At 33.4% G+C, this 27,662-nt stretch overlaps 1 protein-coding gene across 7 annotated transcripts in view; it reads left to right on the top strand.

Moving 5' to 3' along the window:
• KCNC2 (potassium voltage-gated channel subfamily C member 2) overlaps positions 1–27,662 on the top strand; it is a 314,800-nt gene that overhangs the window by 31,272 nt on the left and 255,866 nt on the right. The window lies entirely within an intron of this gene.

The following is a 27,662-nucleotide window of genomic DNA, read 5'->3' as shown; positions in this document are numbered from 1 at the left end:
TAACCACAATTTCCTTAGTAAAGTGAGAGGTGGTAGAAATCAAGAAGGGAAAAATAAATGCACATTTAAAAAAATCATTAGAAAAATTTTGTCCAACTATAAGCAAACTGATAATTTAAAGAAATGGATGAATTAAGAAAGAAAATATTCACATTGATAGAAGATATTTATAATTTAAATAAACAGAAATCTGGTTTCAATAACACAGAAAAGGAAATTGATCAAACAATGATGTTTGTTTTTCCTTCATTTTCGAAAAAGACCACAACATCAAGGAGATGAAGCCATGACAAGCACATGAATAGGATTTGAGTGAGGGGGGTTGTGCTAAGTCACCAGTCCCACTCTCCTCCTCCAGAACCATCTGGGTCCAGGGGTCAGATATGAATCAGGATGAATGTAGATGGTCCTGCATGCAAGGCAGTCAGGGTAAATTGACTTGTCCAAGGTCATACATCTAGTATGAGTCAAGTGTCTGAGATGAGATTTGAACTCTTGTTCTCCTGACTTCAGTGCTCTATCCATTGCATACCTAGCTGCCCTGAACAAACCATAAACAAAAACTTAAAGGAAAAATAAACAGAATTGGATGAATTTGCACCTAAATTTTATCATCTATTTAAAGAAAAATTAATTCCAATATTATATAAAAACATTTACAAAAATAGGAAAACAAAGGATAATAATTTCTTTGTATGCCAAATTTTTTTTGGTATCTAAATAAAAAAGAGACAAAACAGAGGACAGCTGTAGACCAATATGCATAATAACTATCAAAGTAAATGTGAAACATTATACATTATAACCATGTGAAATTTATGTCAGAAATGCAATGATGGTTTAATGTCAGAAAACCTAGAAACATAAAAGACCATATCAAAAATAATACCAACAACCATAATATAATTTATTAATATTTTAGATCTTTTGACAATATATAGCACTCATTGCAAATACTAAAATGGAAAAGGTAAAAGAATTGTTCCTTAATATGGTCATTACTCTCTTTCTAGAAGAGTCAACATTATCTGTTTTAGAGAAATTATAAAGAGATTTCTAATAAAAATAGTAGTAAAACAGGAATGCCCATCACCACTATCATTATTTGATATAATTGTAGAAAAGCTAGCTGTTTTTTGCTTAGCTGTTCAGTTATGTCCAGCCTTTTGTGACCCTATGGACCATAGCATGCCAGGTCTTTCTGTCCTCCACTATCTCCCAGTTTGTCCAAGCTTATGTTTGCTTTTTTCGTGATATTATCCATTTATGTTATTCTCTGCCATCCCCTTTTGACTTTTGCCTTCAACCTTTACCAGCATCAAGGCATTTTCTAGTTAGTCTTGTCTGATTACAGGGGTCAAAGAATTTAAGTTTGGGGAAGCTAGGTGGTACAGTAGATAGAGCACTGGCCCTGGAGTCAGGTGGATCTAAGTTTAAATCCAGGCACAGACACTTAATCACCATGGCAAGGCATTTAACCCCATTGTCTTACAAAAACAGCAACCAAAAAAAACCAACCCAAAACCAAATGTAAAAGAATTTAAGCTTCAGCTTCAGTTTTTGACCTTCCAGTAAATAGTGTGATTATTTTCGTTAAATATTGTCCAATTTGATCTGTTTACTGTGTAAAGGGCTTTTAAACATCTTCTCAAACACCATAATTCAAAAGTATTGATTCTTTAGAGCTCAGTTTTCACTCTAGTCAAGCTCTCACAGTCATATATTGCTATTCTAAAAAAAGCATAATTTTTACTATATTGACCTTTGTTGGAAAGGTTTTTTTCTGATTTCTAATTTATTGTTTAGATTTGCCATAATATAATAGAATGTTTAATCAGTGGTATAGACTAGTTCTAAAAGGAAGGAAATGTAGTTGTATGGAGGTTGATAAAGTCAGACTGCCACTGCTAGGGTAAGGCTTCACTGTTGCATATTGGTTGAGTTGGGGATTGGTTTAGTCATTCAGGAAAGCAATATGGAGCTATTTTCAAAAAATCACTAACTCTGTACCCAGTGATAGCATATTTCGAAAAGGAGATATAAGACTATAAGGTATATCTCCAAAAAGATAAAAGAAACAGGGAAAGAAATCACTCAATCACAAATGAGTGACTTATGTAGCAAAGAGCTTGAAAATAAGATTATCCATCAATTGGAGAATGACTGAATGAATTATGGAATTTAATGAAATATTATTGTTCTATAAGAAATGATAAAAAGACTGGTTTCTGAGAAATCTGGAAGGACTTTTATAAGCTGATGCAGTATTGTGAGCAGAACCAGGAGAACAATTTTACAATAAACAATAACTTTGAAAATTTTAAGACCAAGCACTACTTCAAAAGACTATTGATTAAGTGTGCTTCCCATTTCCTGGCAGAGCTGAGATAAATTAGAAGTACAGAATGAGATATATTTCCTGATATTGCCATCTGTGGATTTGATTTGTTTGGGTATTCTTGTTTGTTAAAGGAGAGGCCTTTTTGGAGTAGAGATAGTGGTAAAAGGCCACTAGTGATAATAAAGCCCAAAAAAAGAAGAAATAAAAGAACATCAATAAAATCATTCTCAAAAAACATAGATGAGAACAGAAGGAAGTTCAGAAGGAGACATAAACAAAGATAGATTTGGCACTAATGTGTTGAATTTATTATATACTTAAAAAGCCCAAACATTTTAAATCAAAGGGGTTTGTGGTTCTACAAATAATCTTGCTTTTCTATTTATTGTAAATGAAAACATTCGAGTATGCTGAGGTTTACAAGTTCAGAATTACAAAAAACAAAGCTAAAATCCTGAAAAGATAAGATAAAAAGAATATATATAAATGAACAATAATTTTATTAAATTCTTAATTTAATCCAAGAATTGGTCTAATTTCTGTGGATACAAATTAAAAAAGGAAAATAATCTTCACCAGTAAGGAGTGCATTGCATTCTAAGGATGGAAGGCAATATTTTTTATAGGGAGTTGTGACCAGGGAGGGAAATTTTGATTTGTGAAGTTAGTGATGGCAAATAGAGCTGACTCATCTATTCTAGGAACTATGAATGAATTGATTTGTGGGAGTATTGACCTATTGCTAGGGCCTTGACTGACAGAAGTGACTCCATATATTAACTAATCATTGATTGACTTACCTATGAACCAGGAAAATCCTTTATACTCACTCAGTGACCATTTTGATCAAAGTCATTTAGGTAAGAAATACAAGACTGTATTATAGTCATTTAGCAGCCTCACCTAATCAATGTCTGAAACATTATTGAATTTTCCCGATTGCACTGCCCTTTGTGATTGATAATGGCAATCAAGAGGTCACTTATTGGGGTGACTAGGTGGTATAATGGATGGAGCACTAGGACTGGAGTCAAGATGACTCATCTTCTAGAGTTCAAATCTGGCCTCAGACACTCATTAGCTTGTGTAAGCTTGTGAAAGTCACTTTACCCTGTTTGCCTCAGTTTCCTCATCTGTAAAATGAACTGAGGAGGAATGGCAAATCACTTTGGATCTTTGTCAAGAAAACTCTATGAGAGGTCATGAAGAGTTCGCCACGATTGAACAACAGGCCACTTATTGATTGACTACCCTGAAAAACCCTCTTCTCACTTGGTCTCTGTAAAGCTCCTTAGGTATTATTAGGTAAAGATCCAGAGCTGCATAGCTATAGAACTGAATGATTGTGAATGATAAATTTCCTGAGTTGTGATCCTTAAGTATTTGGGTTTCTTCTTGGTGGCTCATCCAGAATTGTCTCAAAAATCTGATTGTGATTCAAGAAGTGGTGCAGGTAGGGAGGATATTCTGATGGCAAGACTGCTAATGAGAAAAATAGAGGGGAAGCTGGAGAAAGGGCAAAACAAATAATTTGAACATTAGATCTAGGATTTAATTGACATGGATGGGAATTCTGAAGCTTAAATCCTTTACATATCAACAGAGATCATGATTATATTCTGCAACATATAGCTATGGGGAGGTATAAATGTTGAAAGAGAAATAGTTTTATTCTTTCAAGTTTAGACATCTCTTTTATGCCTTTGTAGTTCACATCACTAAAATCATTATTTTTTGTCTTTCTGCACTTCTTAGGTTACTCCATTGATGCAGAAAATATGACTTACATAATATATGTAGTATCCACAATTACATAATTAAATACCTATGGGGGTATATAACACATATGGAGTCAACTAGTTTCAAAGTAGTCTCTATATAAATAATTTTGATTGAAAACTGTAAATATTTCTGATTAATTTATTTTCTGTTACTTCCTGAATTTCTTTGAATGAAGCAATTTACATGTAATGCTACTTGTCCTGATACTATTTAGGGAAGAATTTTTAATTCAACATATAATAAGAGGAAGTATAGTCCCATGGCCCAGAAGCCCATTAGAAATATATGACATATGAGTTTGGTTGCCGGTTCTTCTTCTTTGTGAATTTTCATAATCTAGTTCTATTTCAGTAGTTCTCAGAGGGTGGTACACTAGTGTACAGGAAATTCTATTAGATGTGTCATGAATTATATGTAGACAAATTGTAATAAAATAAATTATATTTAAAATGTAAATCAATTGGAATTTAACACTAAAATTCCATGGGCATATTCCATTTTTCTCATTCTTCCTTATTAAGCCTATTATTCCTCACAGAAAAGGATATTACTCAATGAACAAAGCAAATAAGGAAAAGAACAAAGAAAGGGAAGAAGGAAGGAAGAAAGGGAGAGAGGGAGAAAGGAATAAATTGAGATTCATTGCTTTATACAAAGCAGTCCTCTTCTTCAAGACATATTAGCTCTTTGGGATTAGGGACCCCTGTCTAATTTCAGTTTGTGTCCCCAGATCAGCACAATGTCTTACTCAGAGTTGGTGTTTAATTAATGTCCATTGAATGCTATTAAATGAGATGGTAGAATTGGTTGGTTATCAGAATATCAGTGAGGTGAGGTTCTATTGTGATATCTTCAAATATATTATCTCTTTGTCCAAGGTGAAAAGACCCAGTTCTTGTCTTTGAGCACATAGTACAATTAAGGAGAAAGTGATTCACTCTCTTCACTCTCCACTTGGAGATAAAAGCTTCTATCTTTGTTCTCCTTTAAAGGTCAGAACTCTGATCCTCCTCCTTTATCCCTTGTCTAGAGTGTCTTTACTGGTTTTTGTGATTTCAAGTTTCAGAATTTGAATATTGTCCTACCTGTCCCACCATAACATAACACAGTGCCTTGTCTGTGGCAGGCAAGTAATAAATGCAGTTATTGATGATGATAAGTGATTTTATAATCTATCAGTTCTGTTTTCACTTCATAATCCCTTGATACATTAGCATCACACCAGTAGGTTTTCTCTGAAAAATGAGCAAATTAACAAACCATCAGTTATTCAAAGGGAAAGTCAAGGAAATCATATGGCTTATTTTTGAATAGCTGAAAATACAGGGACTTGAGGGAACAAGTTAATTGAAGTCTAGAGGAATCATCTGTTGTTTCAATTCAGTGCAATCCAACAGGCATTTGTCAAATGTTTTAGGCTCTGGGGCTACAAAGACAGAATATAAAACATGCCTGCTCTCAAAGAGCTTACATTCTACTTGGGAAAATTAACTTTCATATTCCAATTTGAGAATTTCATTGGAATTGCTGTAGAATTAATCAATATGAATTTTTCAGACACTGCTTATATGCTGAGAATTGTGATAGACTTTGGTTATCATAGGAAGACTTTCAAAGAATTGTTCTTGTTAGTATATACTTACTAAGATTTAAGAAATATATTTTATCATGTTATTTATTTTTGCCATCCCTGATCTTTAAATCTTAGCTTAAATATCACCTTCTGCAGGAGAACTTTCTATGTCTCCACCTTCCCTAGTTGCTAATTAATACCTTCCCCTCTAAAGTAGCCCGCCCCTTCCTCCCTCCCCACCCCCTCTCTGTCCCCCTCCTCTCTTTATCTCTGTCTGTCTCTCTGTCTCTGTCTGTCTCTCTCACTCCTGTTTCTGTCTCTGTCTCTATCTCTCTCCATTTCTCTGTCTCTGTCTTTTTCTCTCTTTCTCTCTGTCTCTATCTCTCTGTCTTTGTGTCTCTGTCTCTCTCTCTGTCTCACTCTGTCTCTCTGTCTCTCTCTGTCTCTCTCTATCTCACTGTCTCTCTGTCTCTCTCTCTGTCTGTCTGTCTCTCTCTCTCTCTCTGTCTGTCTCTCTCTCATTTGTATCCTCAGTACTTAGGACCAGTAACTGGCATATAGTTAAGTGCTTGTCGACTGACTTACTAATTAAACTTAGAAAATTTAATTTAATACAGACAAAAAGAAATCTGATGATTAAGTTGATAAATGGCTTTGAGGTTAATTTTATCTACCAAAGGGCATGCATGCACTTACCATAGAGAGAGCTATATGAGGACCATGCAGTTATATGCTCAAACAAAAGTAGCTTATGAATGAGTGAATTATTATATAACATTTCATATTACTTGAGGCAACAAGGAGGCCAAGAAAATAAGAGTATTGAACCTGAAATCAGAGAAAATGAGTTTAAATTTAGCTTCAGATACTTATGAGCTGTGAGACCATGGACAAGCCTCTCTATGCTTTAATTTCTTCATCTGTATAAAATGAAAATAATAATTCCATACAACTCCCAAGGTTGTAGTGAGCATCAAATGAGATATCTGTAAAGTGTTTTGCCAACCTTAAAGTAGTACATAAATATTAACAATTATTATTATAATTACTACCATCATCATCATGACCATTATTATTTTCCAAATATTTCTTAAAATTAGAAATATCATGTATTTCATTCTTCTCTGTTAAATCAGAAATCTTACCTTTTAGAAACATCGAAATGCTAAAGCATTTTTCAACACTGATTTATCAGTTATGGTAGCAAATGACAATAATAACTGATATTAACAGAACACTTCAAAGTTTGCAAAACAGAGCGACAATTTTATATCATTTCATTCTCAAAACTATAATATTGTGTGATATCTATTTTCAAAGATAAAAAAATCAAGTCTCTAAGATATCAAGTGCCTTATCAGGATCACCTAATTACTAAGTGTCGTGGATATGAACTGGGGTCTTCTTGCTTCCTGGTTCTTAGATTTACCCAATACACATTATCAGGTAGTCCTGGGAGTTCTCATTTTGGTGGAGAATTTTAGAAAACTGCTTCTTCCCCATTTTCCCCCATCTTGATTCTGTTTCTCATTTTTGTCATGCATAGATTTAAAATCTAAACTCTTACTAGTTTCCTTCTGTCTCGTAATCAAAGTATGACAAAAAGTGAATTCATCATTCTCCCCTCAATTGCTTCATACCAACTCCTCTTACTCTGGTTGTCTAATGCTGCTAATAGAAATAGGAAGCCAGGACATATTATATAGATAGCTGTTTCCTCAGCTGTAAAATCAGGATAATTACACCTAACATACAGGATTGTTTGTGAGGATCAGCTGAGATAATAAATATCTGTAAAGTTCTTAGCAAGGTGTCACATTGTAGGTACTTAATAAAGTCTTGCTGGCTTCCTTCCTTCTCTGGCACACTCTCTTTTATGATATAGTCCTGATGTCTCTAACTTCCTGGACTAAAAGTTCTGTTGAGATGAAGGCATTCAGTCATATTTATCTCTTTATCTCCCTCAAGCCTTGAATACAGTAGGTGCTAAATAAATGTTTGTTGAATAATATCTATTTAAAAGCAACATATCCAAGATTGTAAAGAAGTCTCAGGTAAAGTCCCAGCTTCTACAAGAAACCTTTCCTGGTCTTCCTTAATCTTAATGCTTTTTCTGTGATTTCAGTCAATTTACTAAATAGACATATAAGAGTATTGGACCTGTAGTCAGAGAAAACTGAGTTTAAATTTAGCTTTGTATGGAACTGTTTGCATTAGACTTTGAGGTCTGGAGAGTATGGACTGATTTTTTCCCCCTTTCTTTTTATCTCCTGGGCAGTGTGCAGCACCAAGTATGTTTGAAAAGAATAAACATTTATATAGAATTTACTATGTGTGAGACATTGTATTGTTCCACTTGATGCTCCCAACAACCCTTATGAGAAGATTGTTATTATATTTAATTTTGTTGTTTCAGTCATGTCTGATTCCTTGTGGCCCCATTTTGGGGTTTTTTTTGGCAAAAATAATAAAGTGGTTTATCATTTTATTCTGCAACCCATTTTACAGATGAGAAAACTGAGGCAAACAGGGTTAAATAACTTGTCCAGGGTCCTACAACTGCTGTCTAAGGTTGGATTTTTCTAGCTTCTGTGACACCTAGTAATTTGTTGTTATTGTAATTGTTGTTATTAGGATATGAGGCTCATCTTGTTTTTGATTCCTTTGGTGTATAAGCTTAGCAATAGGACCTGGACACTACTAATCTGCATAGGAAATAATGCTTAGGCAAATTGCATCATTGAAATGGTATTTAACTGTTTTGTGAGTCACACTGTGAGTCACTAGTTGAGTTGAAAATAGGAGAACAGTCTCTGGACTCTGGTCCCTATGCTTTCATGACTAGATCTTGTTGTCAGTGTCTAGAGTAGGACAGGCAGGAAATTTCCATGCATCTGTCTGATTGTCCTAATGTGCCTTAAGGAAAGCTTTGGATTTTTATATAATAACTTTTTTTTCATATAGCTCTGTAGCATTGAGAATTGACTCTTGTTGGAAACAAATCTTGATCTGAGAAGACTAGTGATCTGATAAAATATGACAAGTCTTTCTTTAACAAGATAGAGTGCCTTTTTTGTTTGTAGTTTCATAACTTCAAGATATAATTATGTCACAATTTACTCTTTCAAGTTACATGCAGAAAACCCAGATGAATCTGTTCAAAATTTTAGAGGCAATAGAACATTCTTGTGTATTCGTTTCAGAAAATGACTCATGAATAAATATAATTAAACTATTATATTTATGCATATATTTTTACATGATAATTTGTATTTATGTAATTCTTTAAGGTTTGGAAGACAACTTAAATTACCATATTTAATCCCCAAACTATCATGAAAAACAGATGCTATTATCAATCCCATTTTAAGGATGAGGAAAGCTTTTTTTTGAATCCAAATTTCCCTGAGATCATGTTTAACACTCAGTACACAATATCACACTGTTTCTGCATATGTATAGATGAATACCTCTCCAAATAGAAATATGATTTTTAAAGTCAAGCAAACCTACAGACAATTTCTACTCCTGAGTTAATGCTGGTTCTAGGATCCTTGTTAAAACTGTTGATCTCAGTGTCTCAGGTAACTCTATAAGACTCTATAGCAGATGATCCACATTGGAAGAGGAAGTTTCCACGCTGGGAGTTCCCTATATTGGTGATGTTAATCACATATAGAATTGGGTCTTTTTGAGCCGCATATTGAATCAGAAAGTCACAAATTAATATTTTCTTACTTGGATTTTATTGATTTTGTTAAATATCTCCCAATAATGTTTTAATCTGGTTTAGGCAACAGTTGGAAATTTTGTTGCCATAAAGTTGCAGGTCCAGACCACTCCTCCCTCATATACATGTATACACTCATACACATGTGTTTATAATAATATGTGTCCATATATGTATATTTGTGCATAATACAAAACACAAATAACATATATAACACATATCCATGAATACATGCATATGTATAGGTGTGTGTGTGTGTGTGTGTGTGTGTGTGTGTGTGTGTGTGTGTGTGAATATATACACATGCACAGAATCCTTAATCTGGGATCTATCATATATGTATGAATGAATATGCATGCATATATATATATAAGGCAATAATAAACTTTTTATGATTGTTAGATAATTGATATGCTCAGATCTGTGCATAAGTAAGATCAATCTTGTAGCAGTATGAAAAATACATTGGAAAGAGAACACTAGAAATAGAAAGAATATTCAGGAAGTTGTTTTGGAGACCAATGACTACAAAGGCTTGTACCATGATGTTCTCATTAGGAATTGAATTCCATATATATGTATATATATGGAGAAAAATACATATAAAGATAATTTTATATATAATATGTACACATATGAATACAGAAAAATTGATTTTTAGATTTAGAGTCAGAAATAACTAGGAACCAATCCTTTCCACTGACAGCCATTTGACTTTGGACAATTTATTTAATCTCTGCATGTAAGGAGGGCTTGTGGTTGCCATCGGCAATGGTTTAACCCATATTTAGAAATGGAAAATCAAGGAATTTTTTTCAGTTTTAGACAGAAGAATTCAAATGTCTACTTGGGCATTGTCTTCAAGATAGGTAGACCTATAGTTGACCTCCATCTAACACTTATTGAGTTTCTTACCTGAATGTTTCAGGAAGTGATCCAGAATTAATGTGTGTAAAACAGATTTTACTATATCAACTATAGTAACTCCCTCCTCTGATTTTTTTTCTGGAAGTATCAGTGACTTTGTTATTTCTTTATTCTCTAATGATTAGAATCTTGCTTTTCTCTTTCTTGACTCTCTTGTCATCTGTTATGCCTAAGTTATGTAGAGTCTATCTCCATAATTTCATTTAAATCCAAATTCTGCAGACGGATCCATTCCTAATGCGACTGCCAAAGTACAAGTCTTTATTGCCTTTGGTCTGCTTCTTACTTGCATTTTATTGATTTTGTTAAATATTTTCCAATAACATTTTAATCTGGTTTAGGCAGCAGTTGGGAGTTTTCCTGCCACAAAAGGCTAGACCTCTCATCTCTCATGTTCACACTGTGTGTATGGCTATTTGGTCATATATGTATATGTGAATATAGTATATAACTATAATTAAAAAGGAGAATGCATATAGATCATGCCCAACCAACTCCTGAGTGACTTCCTACTTCCTGTATCTCCTAATGCATTTATCAGATTGCTACTGTATTAATCTTTTTTTATCTACTGATATGAATATCACTTTGTGTAAAACTCATTACAAGGTAACTACACTATACCAAATAAAATAGATAATCAGACTTCTTGACCTGTAAATCAAAATCTTTCAACATTTTGTACCTTTCTTCCTTTACAGCCATTATGGACTCTCCTTCATGTGATTCTAGTGATACTGAACTACTTGTAGAATTTTGTATACTTCCAATATTTAGCTGCCTTTGCTAAATTCATCTTTTTGTACTTGGAATCTCTCTCCCACATTCCTCTTTTCCCACCTTTAGCCAATCTCAATTTTAAGTAATATCACCCATATTTTAATAATTAACTCATTTACTTTCTCCTTTTCAAATATTCCCTATTTCCCTTCATTACAACTGATCTTTCTTCCTATAAGTTTGCCTAGCCCTTTGTAACCCTTTGCCTTTAGACTACTTTGCATTATACTTAATGTATGATGATTATACTAAATACTAGTATTGCATACAGTAAATAGTATGGCATATTCAGTAGCATTGAACATTTTTGTTTATATATAGTCACACACACATGTACAGTTACATAGTCATGTACACATGCACAAACATACATGCTATTTACTAGATCATAAGCCCATGATAACAGAACATTGTTTATCTTTGTATATTATCTAGAAAAGGGATTTTTGTGTATATATTTATACTATAAATATGTGTATGTATATCTGTATATATGTGTATAACTTCTCTCTCTCTCTCTCTCTCTCTCTCTCTCTCTCTCTCTCTCTCTCTCTCTTTCTCTGTCTCTCTCCCTCCCCCCCTGTCTCTCTGTCTCTATCTCTTTCAAACCTGTGAATTAATTGACACATCCTCTTGATGGAGAAACTATCTCTAAATATCTCTATCTCAGAGCAGCATCTACATTGACATTTAAAATTTTCAACAGTTAACTAGGGCATTGAGAAGTCAAATGACTTGCCCAAAGTTACTCAGCCATTGGAGGTATTTCAAATAGAATGAACTCAGTATTTGCTGGTATATATTTCACAACTGACTCTTGTTGAGGAAAATATATACATGAGTTTAATTTGTTTAATTAACATTTTCTCCATCACTTTTCCAAAGTTCTATCTATCAACAAAATAATAAATCAAATCCTGATTTATGGCATTTGCTGATATCTGAGCTGTAAATATTCACAATGAAAAAATAACCATCAGCTCTTTGAAGCCAGTTTCAGTTGGCTCCAACATACCCCATATTTGAACCCAGGTCTTCTTGACTCTCGGGTGTTTTCTTTATCCACTATTGTTCTACTCTGAATATAGTAAGCACTTAATAAATGATCAACAATTTAACTGAAATCCAAATTAGCCTTAAAAATATCATTAAGTGCAGTGGATCCATTTTTTTTTAAAAAAATTCTTTTTCAAATGAATCACAGTGAAAGCATTTTTTGGGTGCTTCTAAATTCTGGCTATATATGAGTTGGGAGGATATAACAGAGCAGGGAGCATATAAATCAATCAGGAGGATAAAATGGATGGAAATATATGGGTGAAAATAAAAGCATTTAAAGTGAAGTGTCCTGAAATTTTTTGCTTTATTTTTATGGAACAAAATTGGTACATCAATATGTTGTATTTCTTTTTGAAATAATGACTAATGCTTATTGTTAAAATATTATCAACATCAAGGCAACTTTGATTCAGAGCTGGACAAGTCCTTAGACATTATCTAGTCCACCTTCATTTTTATAGATAAAGAACCTGAGGACCAGTAAGAGTAAGTGATTTGTCCAACATTACATAAGTGGTAATCTATTGAGGTAAGATTTGAATTCAGCTCATCTGACTCTAGAACTGGAGATCTTTTCTATAGAGGACAGTCCCACAATTTAACTGTGTGGGCAGGAAGACAAAAATTGCCATATGGCTAAAAGTCATAAAGAGAATAGAAATCTCATTCTTTCCCAAAGATTGTTTGAAGGTGACAGATTTAAAACAAACAAAAAACACCAGGAAGATCCCCTTGGGTGGTATTTTTGAGGTTGGTCCACTTTTCTATGGTCACAAAAATGATTATTCTTAAATGAGGAGAGTGCCAGGTGAAACCTCTATATGATTATATCTTAGAATTCTGTTTTCCTTGGGATACATTATTTTGTGTATCTTTGTCTTCTTTGTCTTAGTATGTCCTTAGGGAAGTATTGCATGCCAGGATATTGCTGTGAGTTGCCCAAAGTCTTGTCTGGGAGAACATAATAGTATTTGGGTGATTATGACTCTGAGTGTCTGGGTCAGTAAGAATTTCTGATTTCCCCTCTTTCCTTCCAACCCCCTCAATTCTGTTGAGTTCACCTGTATATGACTATGATACAACAGTTCCCCATAATAAAAAAAAAAGATTTCTTAAGCCTAAAAATATAGCACCTCTATTGAATGTTTTGGTCACATATACACACACAAATATGTATGTATATTTATATAGATATGTGTGTGTATAAATGTGTGTGATTGTATACATGGATACATATATATATATATATATATATATATATATATATATGTGTGTGTGTGTGTGTGTGTGTGTGTGTGTGTGTGATTGTATGCATGGATATATAGATAGATAGACAGATAGATAAATAGATAGACATATGTATATGTGTTTTTCCTTAGCATTCTTTTGAGGACAGATAAATGCATAAGTAAAAGCAGCTTGGTGTCATATTGGATAGACCTAATATGGGAAACATTTCTTTGAGTTCAAATCTAGTCTCAAATACTTACTATCTGTGTGATTCTGGGCAAGTCTCTTAAACCTTTTTTTGCCTCAGTTTCCAATATCTGTAAAATGAACTGGAGAAGGAGGCAGAAAATCACTAGTATCTTTGCTAAGAAATCCTCAAAAAGGGTAATGAAGAATTGGACCCACCTGAATAACAGCAGCAAATATGTGAAAAATATAATTACCAATAGATTTAAAGAATTTTGCTGATCTCTGGTGGATGGTATCTATTTGATTGACTTGTTCTGAAGCACATCTCTACAGTGTCCCCTAGATTCCATGAACATAAATCTTCAAAGGGTTTCCATATTACTAGGAGTCCAGTTCTTTACTAAGAACATTTTGGTGCTTAGGAATTCTGGGAATTTGGACATTGCAAACTGATAATAAATTATAAATATTTTCCATGTGTAGCCTGTGATTATTTACAAGCAAAAATAAATTGTTGTTATTGTAAACAGTAAATTCATTTTTCCTCTTGGTTAATTATCTATAAAGTTGTCTAAGAACGGCACTATCTTTGAAAGCATTATGACCTTGGATTGTCTCTCTGGGGTACAAAACAAGAACATTTTTCACAGATAGATTTTACAAGCTACATTTGGTAATGGGTATCATTATAGATTTTCATATTTGAATGCTTCAGAAAATGAATGGTTTCATCATTGTGAGTACTCCTTCTTCTGACTCTGAGAGGGAGGATCCCCTCCATGCTGAATAGACAATGTTTATGAATTACTGATTACCTCCTCCCTAATCCATCATTTAATGGAAAACTTTTGGTGATGTTTCTTTAAACAGTTCGGCAGATCTTTAGACCAAAACTCTAGGTGTGTTTTTGAAGCTTTTAAAAACAATAAATGTATTTATTCATTCATCCATTCACTTATTTATTTATCTGTCCATCCATCCATCCATCCATCCATCCATCCATCCATCCATCCATCATTCCATCCATCCATCATTTATTTATAGTTTTTTAGGGCTGGCACTGAGACATAGCTGTTAAATTCCAAGATTGTCTCCATGCCATGCCATGGTCAGACACTGAAAGATGCCTTTTATGTAAGTGGGGAGGCAAGGCTATGGATAGAGAATACAAAGTTTAATTATTGAGGCACAATTGTACATTTATGAAAAAAACTTGTAAAAATTACCCAAAACTATAAATTTGTTCATGAAATGATGTGGCTCCTTGATTTTTAGGGGGCTTATGAGAAGAAAGTGATTTTTAATAAAGTCATATTATCTCATAACAACATTGTCTTAAATATAGACTTTGTTTTTAAACATTATAGTTTGAGGAATATGTTACAACCAAAATGTATAATTTGAAGGAAACCTTTACTTGTTAAAAAAAGGAAGTGATTTGACATGAATTTTTATAGTTTTTTATAGCTTTTATAGTTTTCCCCAACTAAGTAGCATTTCCAGTAATGAACATGGCCAGCAGGTAAAGTGAACTGACAAGAAGAAATAATTTTGATATTGCTCATAGAACATAGATTTTGGCTACTAGATGCAATTTAATTGGTTTTCAATTATTAGGAAAAATAATTTTTTTCTTATGACTTTTTTAAATAAGAGACCTATGTTCAAAGTATACTGAAGTGATTATGCAAGGGGTATTTCTAACTCCTTCTCTCTTTTATTATCTCAACCCATGTCTCTATCATTATCCCAAGATTATCCCTATGCCTATCATTTCCCTTTTTCTGTCTCTCTTTTTCTCTGTCTCTGTCTTTCTTTTTTTTCTCTCTTCCTTTCACATCTAAAGCAAGAGTTCTTAGACTTTTGTTTATCTTGAACTCTTGTTGTGAAATCTAAGGATCTCTTTTTAGAATAATGTTTTTAGGTACATAAAACTCATGGATTGTAAAAAAAGTCAATTATATGGAAATACTTGGTTAAGAATTTCTATAGAAAACATACACATATAAACACACACATTCCCACTTCACCCCATATATATGTATATGTATGATATATACATAAATATATATTTCTTATTGCTATTGTTTGGTCATCTAAGTCATGTCTAACTTCATGACCCCATTTGGAGTTTTTATACTAGAATAATTTGCCATTTCCTCCTCCAGTTCATTTCACAGATCAGGAAAATGAGACAATTAGGGTTCAGTCAGGTCAAATAGGTAGTAACTCTTTTTTTTTGCAAGGCAAAGGGGGTTAAGTGGCTTGCCCAAGGCCACACAGCTAGGTAATTATTAATTGTCTGAGACTGGATTTGAACCCAGGTACTCCTGACTCCAAGGCTGGTGCTTTATCCACTATGTGACCTAGCCGCCCCCAAGTAGTAACTCTTTAAGGTTGTATTTAAACTCCAGTCTTCCTGACTTAGGTTCAGTGTTTGTATCACTGGGCCACCTAGATACTCTCATGTGTGTGTGTGTGTGTGTGTGTGTGTATGAATACAATATATGTGCATGAACACAACACACACATGGCACACACATGAATATGCATATACAAGGCCATGTTCATGAATATTAATATACTCACGAAACACCTACACACCACTGTCATTTGTGTTTACGCATATGTAAACATACACGTGTAGGGTGAGCATGGTGTATTCATACAGTCCCACTTTTGAACATATATTGCATGTAAGCATAGTTGTGAGTTCATATGTGCATTCTTTTTTTTTTTTTTTTGTAAGGCAAACGGGGTTAAGTGGCTTGCCCAAGGCCACACAGCTAGGCAATTATTAAATGTCTGACACCGGATTTGAACCCAGGTACTCCTGACTCCAAAGCTGGTGCTTTATCCACTACGCCACCTAGCCACCCCATGTGCATTCTTTAAAGAGAGGCAATGTGATTGGGTCTGTAGAGAACCGGCCTTAGTGTTAAGGAAATTCAGATTCAAGTCCTACCTGTGACATAGACAGGTTTGGGGATCCTGGGTCACACCACAATTCTCCAGGCCACTCACTAGACCTCTTAAGTTGGAAAGCAAAAACTGATCTCCAGAAGTCACATATTGATGCAATTGTAGATTATTTTGTGTGTCTACATATATATGACTATACATACACGCACATATATATTTATTTTTTAAAACACATACATATATATATATATATATATATAAAAGGTAGAGAGAGAGAGAAGAGACAGAGAAAGACAGAGAGAAGAGACAGAAACAGATAGAGAGACAGAGAAACAGAGAGAACAGAGAGAGAGAGAGACAGAGACAGAGACAGAGACAGAGACAGAGAGAGAGAGACAGAGACAGAGAACTAGAGAAAGACAGAGAGGAGAGAGACAGAGACAGAGAGAGAGAGAGAGAGAGAGAGAGAGAGAGAGAGAGAGAGAGAGAGAGAGAGAGAGAGAGAGATTCTCATGGATTTCATTTAGACCTGTGATTTCATAGCTTCCTATAGGTAAACTCTATCCATCAGAATACATTAACAGCTTGTAACTTCATAGAGTCGGATCTAACAGTTGAAAGGACCTTAGATTCCTTCTACTTTAAACCCTTCATTTTAGTGTTTTGGAAAATATTGACTGATTTGCCTAAGATTAAACATCCCATGGCTTTAGAACCATTGTCCATTCCCATTTTCTGTCTCAGAAAATGTCCTGTAACTCAGAAATTAAGTGATTTATAGAAATGTGTATGGGATACAGAACTGGCATCAATGTCCTCTTTCCTCCAAGATGGGTCCTCTATTTAGATCTGAGTTAACAGCAAATATTTAGCATCTTGAATCTTTTCAGAGAGATATGTTAGAAATGGGGGCTCATGAATAAGTGAGATTATCTTTAAATTGGTTCTATTTTCAGAAAGCAATGTAGAAGAATATATAAGGAACCTGCAATGATTGCATGAGTATCTATTTTCTTATAATCAAATGCTCCAAACTCAGATCTGCTTATTGCTTTGTTGATTAATATCATTCTAAAGAAACAGGATAAAAAGGAAATTTAGTTTTATATTTGTCCCTTTTAATATTTTTTCAATATTATATCCAATTTCCAATTATTTGAAATATTTTAGTTTTTAATTTCCTTTTAATTGGCATACATATATATATATATATATAAAATAATGCAGAATATATATGCATTTTTATCATATTTATACATAATTTCTCTTTTGGGCTTTCCAACAACCTTGTAACACACTATAGGTTATGAAACTTCTTTTTTTACAGATGGGGATTCTGATAGTTAGAGAAATTAGTTATCTGACCTAAGGGTGCAGAAATAGTATGGATCAGAGGCAGATTTTGAATCTAACACTTTCCATCAGCACAGCCTTCATCAAGGGATTATATTGTTTCTAGACTAGCACAGAGATATTTCAGTGAGGATTATCTATTTACTAGTGAAAAGTCACTCAGATCAAAATTATATTTTACAGTTACTTGTCAAAAAGGGGAAGCAATGCTGTCCTTGAATATAGCTTCAGGAATTGGATTCATGACTGTTGGGTTCAACAGGTATTACCTTGGACAAATTAGTTCATCTCTCTGGGTTGATTTCTTTTCTATAAAATGCAGAGGTTTGTATCATGTATTTTAAAAACATCCTTCCAATTCTAAATTCAGGAATCTATGATTGAATTCATTTTTGAATTCTCTGGCCACTAGAAATAAACCTTTCTTTTGCCACAGTGTAAAAAAGGAAAAAAAAACAATTAAATAAATATTAGGTTTTAAAGGAAAAGAATGATTTCCACCTACTGCTTGGAAGATCAGTTGACTGAGAACAGAATGTTCAGTACATCTTGAAAAATTCATATATATTTCAGCATGAAATATCTCTTGACTATCCAAGAATTGCCAGTTTTTAAAAAGTTTTTCCATGGTATGAATGAACCTTCTTCAAAAAGATTTGCTTGAAGCTAGGCTGGTGTTCACCAGGGCAAGCTATATGTCTTGGAGGAATTTTCATGAATTTTCAAGCAAGTTGGTTCTCTGGTTTTCTTTGAGATAAATTGAAAAGCTTCTATGCCCCATTAAATCCAGAAATATTTTGGGGAGAAAATTTAACGTTTGTCCCCTTCACCTCCAGCTTTCAGTACACTTTTTCCCAAAATTCTCAAATACAAGTATTTCAAGGAAGTCAAGAAGAGAGGGGAAAGACCTTTTAGATGCAAAAATATTTATAGCAGCCCTTATTTGTTGTGGCAAAGAACTGAAAACAAAATAGATGTCTGTCCATTGAGAAATTGTGAAACAAATGGTTGCATATGAACGCAATGCCATTTTATTGCACCATGGGAAAAGAACAATGTTAAAGATAGAGTGCAGAGTGAAGATCAGATCCAGGAAAACAATTTACACAATGACCACAGTGATGTGAGAGAGAGAAACAACATTGAAATATTTCAATATTTTAACTTAAGTCTCTCATGTCTGGAAGTTCCTCACTCCTCACCTCTATTTCTTCACTTCTATGCCATTTTTTAAGGTTCCAAATAGATTCTCTCTTGCTACCCTACCAAGACTTTCCCAGTCCCCTCAATTCTGGTCTCTTCTCTCTGTGGTTTAGTTCCATTTTATTTTGTCTGTGACTTCTTTATACATAGTTGTTGGTGAGTTGTCTTCCCATCAGTTTGTTAGTTTTTTGAATATAAGAATTGTTCTTTGCCTTTCTTTTCCTCCCTCAACACTTAGCACAGAGTTGGCACATTGTAGGTGCTCTGTTGACTAATTTGTTGATCAACAAAACAGTGATCAAATGTGAACCAATGGAGTAGAGGTGCAGGACTAACTATGAATTTTCAAAGATGACCAATACTTTGAAATATATGCTATAAGAGAGGGCTTTTTACTTGGAGGAAAAAGGGAGGTAGGATGGGATGATGATATATATGAAGAAACAAAGAGAGATCACCAATAAATATTTTAAAAGTTTAAAAAAACCTTTCACCCTTACTACTTTTAGGAAAATATTTTATGAAAACTTTATTCTGTTTCTGAAAGGAAAGGTAAACATGTAGAATTATTTTACTTTACCTAGAATATTTCATTAGTTAAATGGCTATATAATATTAAGTTTATAATAAACAATTTAATAAGTGCACTAATAGTCAATGATTTGCCAAAACAGATAAAGAAATTTATCCACTGTCAAATTGCTGATCTAGAATATTGGAGTTTTTTAGTGTTTCTCTAAATGGTTGTAATTAAGCATCCACTTTGAAAAAAAAAAGGAAGAACCCTGAGGAAGGATGTTGTTTAACATAAGCCTAATCAGTGGCCTAATTGGGGAAATGACTTTTTTTTTTTTAAAGAACCTCTTTTTTGGAAGGAAAGGATGAAAGGCTTGTAAAGATGAAAAAGGATACTCAGAGGATGAGCAAACAGCAGTGTCTTGAAGTGGAGGCTGTGCTAGTTCAAATTTTTTTCTTGACTGATTTTTCTTTGCAGTGTAGTGAAGAGAAAATATATTTGAACAATTTAGGTTGCTTTAGAAAATTAGCTGTGGGGATTATGGTTCTGGGGATGAAACAAGGAACAGATTTTTTAAGTCTCTTTGAACTGCAAATCCTTGGAAATAATTAAGTATGCAAATAGCATTTTTGGATATTGCAATTATGACTTTATTTGAATTTTTTTCCATTGTGAATTTAAACCTGTCTTGACTTCTTCCCAAGTTTCTCTTTTATAATAAGTTCCCAAATGAAATTCAGTTCCAAATGTGTAGCCACCAAGGATATTTAAAAGAAAATTTCTGTTGTTAGATAAAAGCATATGTAGGTTATGGAAGTAGTATTAAAGATCAACACTTGACTTAGGAACCTAAAGGAATTCAAGTAGGATACTTAGTGCAAAACAGAAAGAAGTTTAATATTAAAAGCAATATTCTTAGTCTTTCCTTTCTCTCTCTTTACTTGGCTTTCATATTAATATGTGTCTTTTGAGAAAATGAGACTATATCTGTATACTGCAAAACAAATGAACACAACCAAAAAAGAACTTAGATAGTTGTCATAATTGTTGATGCAGTTTGACACATGGTCTTTAGATTTACAGGAAATGTTGACAGGTTGATAAAGAGCGAATTTTACTAGTATTAATTTTTTCTTTTTTTTAAATAAGCATTTATTGCATTAATCATAATTTTTCTTATGCTAAAAATGAAATAAAGTTAGTATATAAATGAAGTTTTGTTCTCTAGGATCTTACCAAAAACCTATGGGTGGATGGCATCCTTACAAATACCAACCCTGATACAAGATTTTGGAGACATTTCATACAGAAAGGACAAAGAATCATAAAACTGAGTCAGTTAACCAATGATATTTTACATAGATGACATAGTTCTACAGTAGGATCTTCTCATGACTTATAATATTTGCTTCATATTCCTACTGATAAGAATTCTACTTTGGCTGGAGAGGGAAGGTATATAAATAATCATAGGATTGCTCTCTCTTCATTCAAGCTGTCTCTTATCTTACAGTTTGTTGAACCAGGTAAAGGAATTTGTTGGTGCTATCACTGAGCTGACCAGGTAATATTGACACAGGCAAATTATCATTTTAGGTATAGGAGAAAGGCCTTGACATAGGAGACTGGCATTTTTACACACTGAGACAGCATTCAGATTTATAACTGATTTAGAGGCTAAGAGATCACTTTTTGATCAGCAATATAGAATTTAAAGAGTATCAGTCTTAGATAATTGATATCTTCTGTTTATTTCAAGATAGTATCATTTATATCCCCTTTTCTGTCATATCCTATCCCTTCCCAAGAACCATTCATATGACAAATAGTATTGTTTTAGAAAAGGTAAAAGTCAGTACAATTTATTAATGCATTATAAAAGTCTGAAAACATGTGCAATGTGTAATACCTGGGGTCCTCCCACCTCCATAAAGGGGGTAGGTTGATGGTGTCTTCTCATTTCTCTTCATTTGAGTTCCATTTGATTTTTTATAATTTTGTTCCATCTACTTTTGACTTTTTTTGGTGTTATTCTTTTAATTTAAATGGGTGTGCTAATGAACATTGTCTTCTTAGCTCTGCCTATTTCACTTTGTGTCACTTTGTATAGACCTTTCCATACTTCTCTATATTCACACATAGCATTTTTTTTACAATACAGTGATATTCCATTACATTCAATTTGTTTAGACATTTGAGAGTTGATACTTTGTTTCCAATTTAGCTATCACAAAAAAGTGATGTGATAATTATTTTGGAGTATATGAGGATTTTTTTCTTCTTGATGGCTTCCTTAGGATATATCCAGAAAAAGGAGTCTCTCTCATTTAAAGGGTATGGAATTTTAATCATTTTTTTGCATAATTCCAGGTTTCTTTCCTAAATACTTGTGCCACTTCACAGTTACACCAACAATTTATTAGTGTGTAATTCATTTCTGACATGTAAATATTTCTTATATGTAAAAAAGAGTCATGTTCTCTGATAGGTGTTATTTTAAAGTTTTTAATTTTAATTTTTATGTTTACAAGTTCCTCTTGCCTGTTAGCAGAGAGAATAATAAAATGACATAAACATAGTATGTTCAAAAGTAAATATAGGCTAAAGACAATTCTCCAGTTTCTGATTTTAACATGATTAGACTGCACCAATTACTATGTAATCCACATCAATTTAATAAGCATTTATTAATAAATGAATGAATCAAAGCATCAATGAAGAAGCATTCCCTAAAGTTCTTCCTATGATGCTGTATTTGTTGCTAATCATACAAATAGAAAAAGCTCACATTCTGTTTTGGAGAGACAACACATATAAGAGGTTTTAGCAGCCAGTTAGATGGAAAGGTCCAGTGGTCTTTAGGGTGCCGAAGGCAGATAGTGATACATTTTCTTTAGTGTAAATTCCATTGGACGAAAAATACATATGCATAAATTTCTGTTGTTGAATTGTGTGATGGTGTCAAGGACTTGTGTGGAAAGAATTGTTTTTTTGGGGTCTTTAGGCTTTTGGCAGGAGCTGTAGTAGCTGCAATCGGTGACATCTTCATAAGAATTTCCACCTTATATGATGGCCATAGAATAACCTGGAAACAGGGATGGTGGTCTCTGGTGTGTTGTTACTCCTTTCACTCTTATGCTTTACTCCCTGTTACTGGTGATGGTTAGTTCTCTAATTTAACAATATCTTTCTAGAATATGATGCCTAGAGTTTAGCACAATATGTCCAATGTATTTTGATTAGGACAGAGTCTTGGGAAATAATTTTAAAAATCTGCTCTCTGCTTGGAGAAAACTTTGGAGTTCTGTGCTGAAAATTTTGAATTTTTAAAAAATTATTGGAGATCCTTTTAAGAATATCTTTATAGTTGAAATGACCATTCTGCAGTCATAATAATTTTCACCAACATTTCACTGAAATTATAGTTTTTTGCATTTTTTATTTAGTCATAAAATGCTTTTCTGATAATTTGTATTTCATTGACAGACCTTTGGTAGCAAATAGCTCTTTGCTTCACAGCCTGGTTAACAATGAAAATCAACTGAACTCTTTGCTTCAGTCCTTCTTGCCAGGGAAAAGCTAAAGAATATAAATTGCCTATGGAAATTTTGAATAATAATAATTGAACTCCATAGGATTTAGATGGGCTTATGTAGTCAGTAAGCTTTGAGAAGGATTTAAATGAGACATTCCACTTTATTTTCCTCCATTCAGAGATTTGCTAGTCTTGATAAAAGAGGAGAAAGAATTGATGGCAGTTGAAAGAGGGTCCTATTTATTTCTTAGTCTTTAAATCCTAATTAAAATATTTTAAGAGCATAAAAACCTATCATTTGGATAATTGTGATAAGCATAATAAAGATGAGGACTTCTCATAATCTGAAAGCAATTTTAATTGGTTTATCCTTTTTTATTCATGATGACTCTTCTCGTGGACTCCCCTATATAAGGCTAAATAATATATGCTTGCTGGACATTGATATGCTTTGACTGAGCCTAGTACTGCAAAGGCTAGTTAAAACTCTCCATTTAAATTTCTTTTGGATCAGAGTCCCATTTATTTTGATTGGTATAACATTTGGAATAACCTGATTTAACATAGTCTACATAAAATATTTTATCTTTTCTTAAAGAAGCAGTTTAGGATTTAGAGGTAGAAAGGACCTTAGTCAAAATCCCCCCATTTTATTTTATTTTATTTTTAGGTTTTTGCAAGGCATTGGGGTTAAGTGGCTTGCCAAAGGCCACACAGCTAGGTAATTATTAAGTGTCTGAGGCAGGATTTGAACTCAGGAACTCCTGATTCCAGGGCCACTACTCTATCCATTGTGCCGCCTACCCCCCCACTCCCTTGTTATTGAGGAAGAAATTTGAGATTTAGAAAAGTCATGGAATCTAGATTTAAGGACAGTGTTTGAGTTTGAGAAGCCTGTGGGCCAGAAGTTAGGGAGTGTATATAGATTAGAGTTGAAGAGGACCTTTGAGTTGTTATATTCTAACTTCTAAATTTTACAGATCATGAAACTTAGACAAAAATGTTAAGTGCTCAAGGTATTAGAGGTAGGTAATGACATTCAAACCTAGGTCCTCTGGCTTCAAATCCAATATTTCTTCTACATCAATATGCTGACTTTCAATTACTCAGTTTCATGAAATTTCATTTAGTTCATCTAAAAAGTTAGGTCATAGATAATAAAAGGGGGAATTATCTTGATGATTTCAATATCCTCTCACTTCTAAAATTCTATGATTTGGTGATTCTATGATTCCTTGACTTTGATAGACTGGAATGATGATTTGAGAGCCAAGTCTGGCTCCTTTATTCATTCTGAATTTGTTGCATTCTACGTTTCATCTGCCATGAGTTTAAGATTCCAAGCAAGGAAATGGTTGGGTTTTTTTTTTTAGAAGTGAAAGGAGTCTAGGATTTGTTTTTCTTTCGTTTGATATTATTAGATGAATATAATAGTTTGAAATATTACATATAAGAATTTGCAAATATAACTGAAAAAAGATGAACTGTCATACATGTGTGTATATGTTTCTATGATTGGGTAATCTCTGAATCAGAGGACTTTGCCCATACTTTTATTTAATTTTCTTGCCCATGGGAAAAAACAGAGGGGGCTATTGACAATAACACATGTCAATAGCTTTGCAATAACTTTCCATGTTTATTATTACTATTATTAATGTAAGGATCTCTAATTCCTCTTTCTAAATGACTGTATGTATTTAGAATATCTTTGTATGTATTTTGCTTTTCTTGGAAAGAGTCTTGTGTGTATTTCACCCAGCACATCTTTCTTTATCTTCACTTTTGAATTTTACTATCAACTCAAAGAATAGTTTTTAAATATCTGCCAAAAAGTTGAGATATAAGAAAAAATGTGATTCTTGACTTTAAAGAAGTTTATTTTCTATGGCAAGGTGCATGTGTATAAGTATATGTGTATGTATGTGTGTGTGTGTGTGTGTGTGTGTGTGTGCAGATAGTAAATATAAATTATATGCATAATAATTTTGAAGTTTGAGAGAAAAGTAACAACTGAAGGCCTTATACAGGAGGTATTAAGATGAATCTGGAACAGAGTGAATGATATCAAGAGCAGGGAGAGCATTCTAGAATTGGGTGATATCTTGGCCAGTGATGAGGGAAATGGTATGTCCTCCATTGGGAGCAGTAAATTCTCTTGCCCTGTTTTTGTTTCACTATGTCTCTTTCTTCTCTTTGTTGAATTCTTTCTGGCATTTCTCTTTATCTCCTTTAATTGGCCATAATAGAAAATATATTCGTATTTTAGTTTCATATTGCAGGTCTAGTCCATAACTCAGTTCATATTCTATAGGTTTTGGTTATAAGTTATAATTTCACCTATAAAGAAATTCTTCATGATGAAGAAATTCCCTCTATCCATAAAAACAGTCACTTGCCCTGAAATTGAAATAAAGTCTAAGAAAGTTGTCTAAGGCACAAGATTACAGAACCATTAGGTCATTCAGGTATGTCCAATTTGCTGCCAGGTCCGTTCAAGTGTTCCCTTCTCCTCTCCACCCTTTGTAGTTATTGTTGTGTTGTGATCTGGGTTGCATTGTATTCATGAACGAATTGAATTCTCTATGTGGCTATTGAGGTGTTTCGTTGGACCTGGTGGTCTAGAAAAGCTATAAGTTTGGATACTCCTGGGAGTTACAGAAGAAAAGGATCTGAACAGATCATCCAAGCAAAGCATTTCATTTTATAGAAAAGGGAACTGAGGCAAAGAAATGTTAAGTGACTGACTCAAAATCATAAGACGAAGCAATTAGCTGAATAAAGATTCAAATCTAGGTTATCTGATTTTAAATGAAAGGCCCAATTCATTAATCATGCTTTCAGAATCTGAACTTAAATTTGTCATCTTGATTTTGGATTTAATTGATTCACTGTAACATGGTTACCTTTTCACTTTCTATATAAAACATTAGACTATAACAGTACAATGCAACTCAATATTACACAACATAATATCCTACAATGTAGTAACATAAAAGAAAATATTATAGTAATGATATATCATATTGCACTGTTATATCTTTTGTGAATAGTTTTATTGTCTCAATTTAACAGTGGAACATTATTTATCCCAAAGGGAAAAAGAAGCAATTAGAATTTTTTTATTCAACCTACAATTGCTTTTTTCTGCCCTATGATTCAGAGATCCTTGATTCACCACTAGCCTTATTTTTATTGATGTTTTAAAGAGAATCCTTTTCAATAAGAGTCTAGCATAACCTGTTCATTAATGTTGAAAAGTTATTTTTTGTTGCAAGCAGAGCTCGACAGTGTGAACAATCAAATTTTAAACATGAATTCTGTTTGATGATTTCTCACACTCTTAAGACTTGTTTTTTGACTTTTTCAAGTCAGAATTTTTGGATACATTGATTTCACAGCAAATGGACTTGAAGTGACCTTAGTAATTGCTGAGTCAAACTACTGAATTTGACAAATAAAAGTCTTAGTGAATTTAAGGGACTAGTCCATGGGCACCAGTCCTCACAAATTATCACTTTCTGACTCCAGATTTTCTTTACTCTATGTCACAGTCTTTTTTTTTTTTATCGGTCATAGAGTTAGTTTGTATTACCATGATTTGAGGATAAACTGTGTGGGATGGGGGAAAATGTTAGATTTGGAGTCAGAAAACTGGGTTTTAAATGCTTTTCCTTCTACTACCCACATGGCCATGAACAAATGATTTCCTCCATCTCTTGGCCTTACATACCTTATTTGTACTATAAAAGACTCTAGCAAGATACCTTGTTATTTTAAGAATAATATAGCTACTATTTATATAGTGATTTAAGATTTGTAAAACATTTTACAAACTTCTCATTTTTTCCTCATGGGGACCCTAGGAGCTAGAAACTATTATTACAACCCTTTTACAGATGAGGAAATTGAGTCAGAGATTAACTAATTTATTTGCCCAGGGGATCACACAGTATTTTGTTGTTTGGTTGTGTTTATGTTCTAATTTTTATGATCTCACTTGGGGTTTTCTTAGCAAAAATACTGTAGTGGTTAGTTATTCTCTAATTCAGGCAATGTAGTTAGCAGCACGTAAGACTGGGTATCAGGAAGATATGGGTTCAAATCTTGCCTCTGAAGCTTCCTAGTTAAGTAACTTTTCTGAGTTTCAGTTTTCTCATTTGCAAAGTAATGACAAAAATAACTGTGATGCCTTCCTCATAGGATGGTTGTAAGGATCTCAAAGCACTATTTAAATAAATATAAGAAAACAAAAGTGAGTACATACTTGCATTATTTGCATTATTTTCTCTAGGAGAATTATCTAGGGAATATTTTCTTTGTGAGATACAGATGGAACCTCTTTGCCTCCAAGTTCTTTTTTTGAATTCTTGATTACTTTGACCAAGTCACTGATATCTTTTTTATTTTTCAGATAATTCATTTTGTTCAAGAATAAAATTAGTTCACCTACTGTAGGAGACAGTGTGATAATAAGCAAAGAAGGACTAGTAGTCTAGATATGGGAATTCCAAAATAAAA

Source organism: Macrotis lagotis, chromosome 2, assembly GCF_037893015.1.
Source record: "Macrotis lagotis isolate mMagLag1 chromosome 2, bilby.v1.9.chrom.fasta, whole genome shotgun sequence".
NCBI classification, from domain to species: domain Eukaryota; kingdom Metazoa; phylum Chordata; class Mammalia; order Peramelemorphia; family Peramelidae; genus Macrotis; species Macrotis lagotis.
This window is presented reverse-complemented; position numbering and strand designations above follow the sequence as displayed.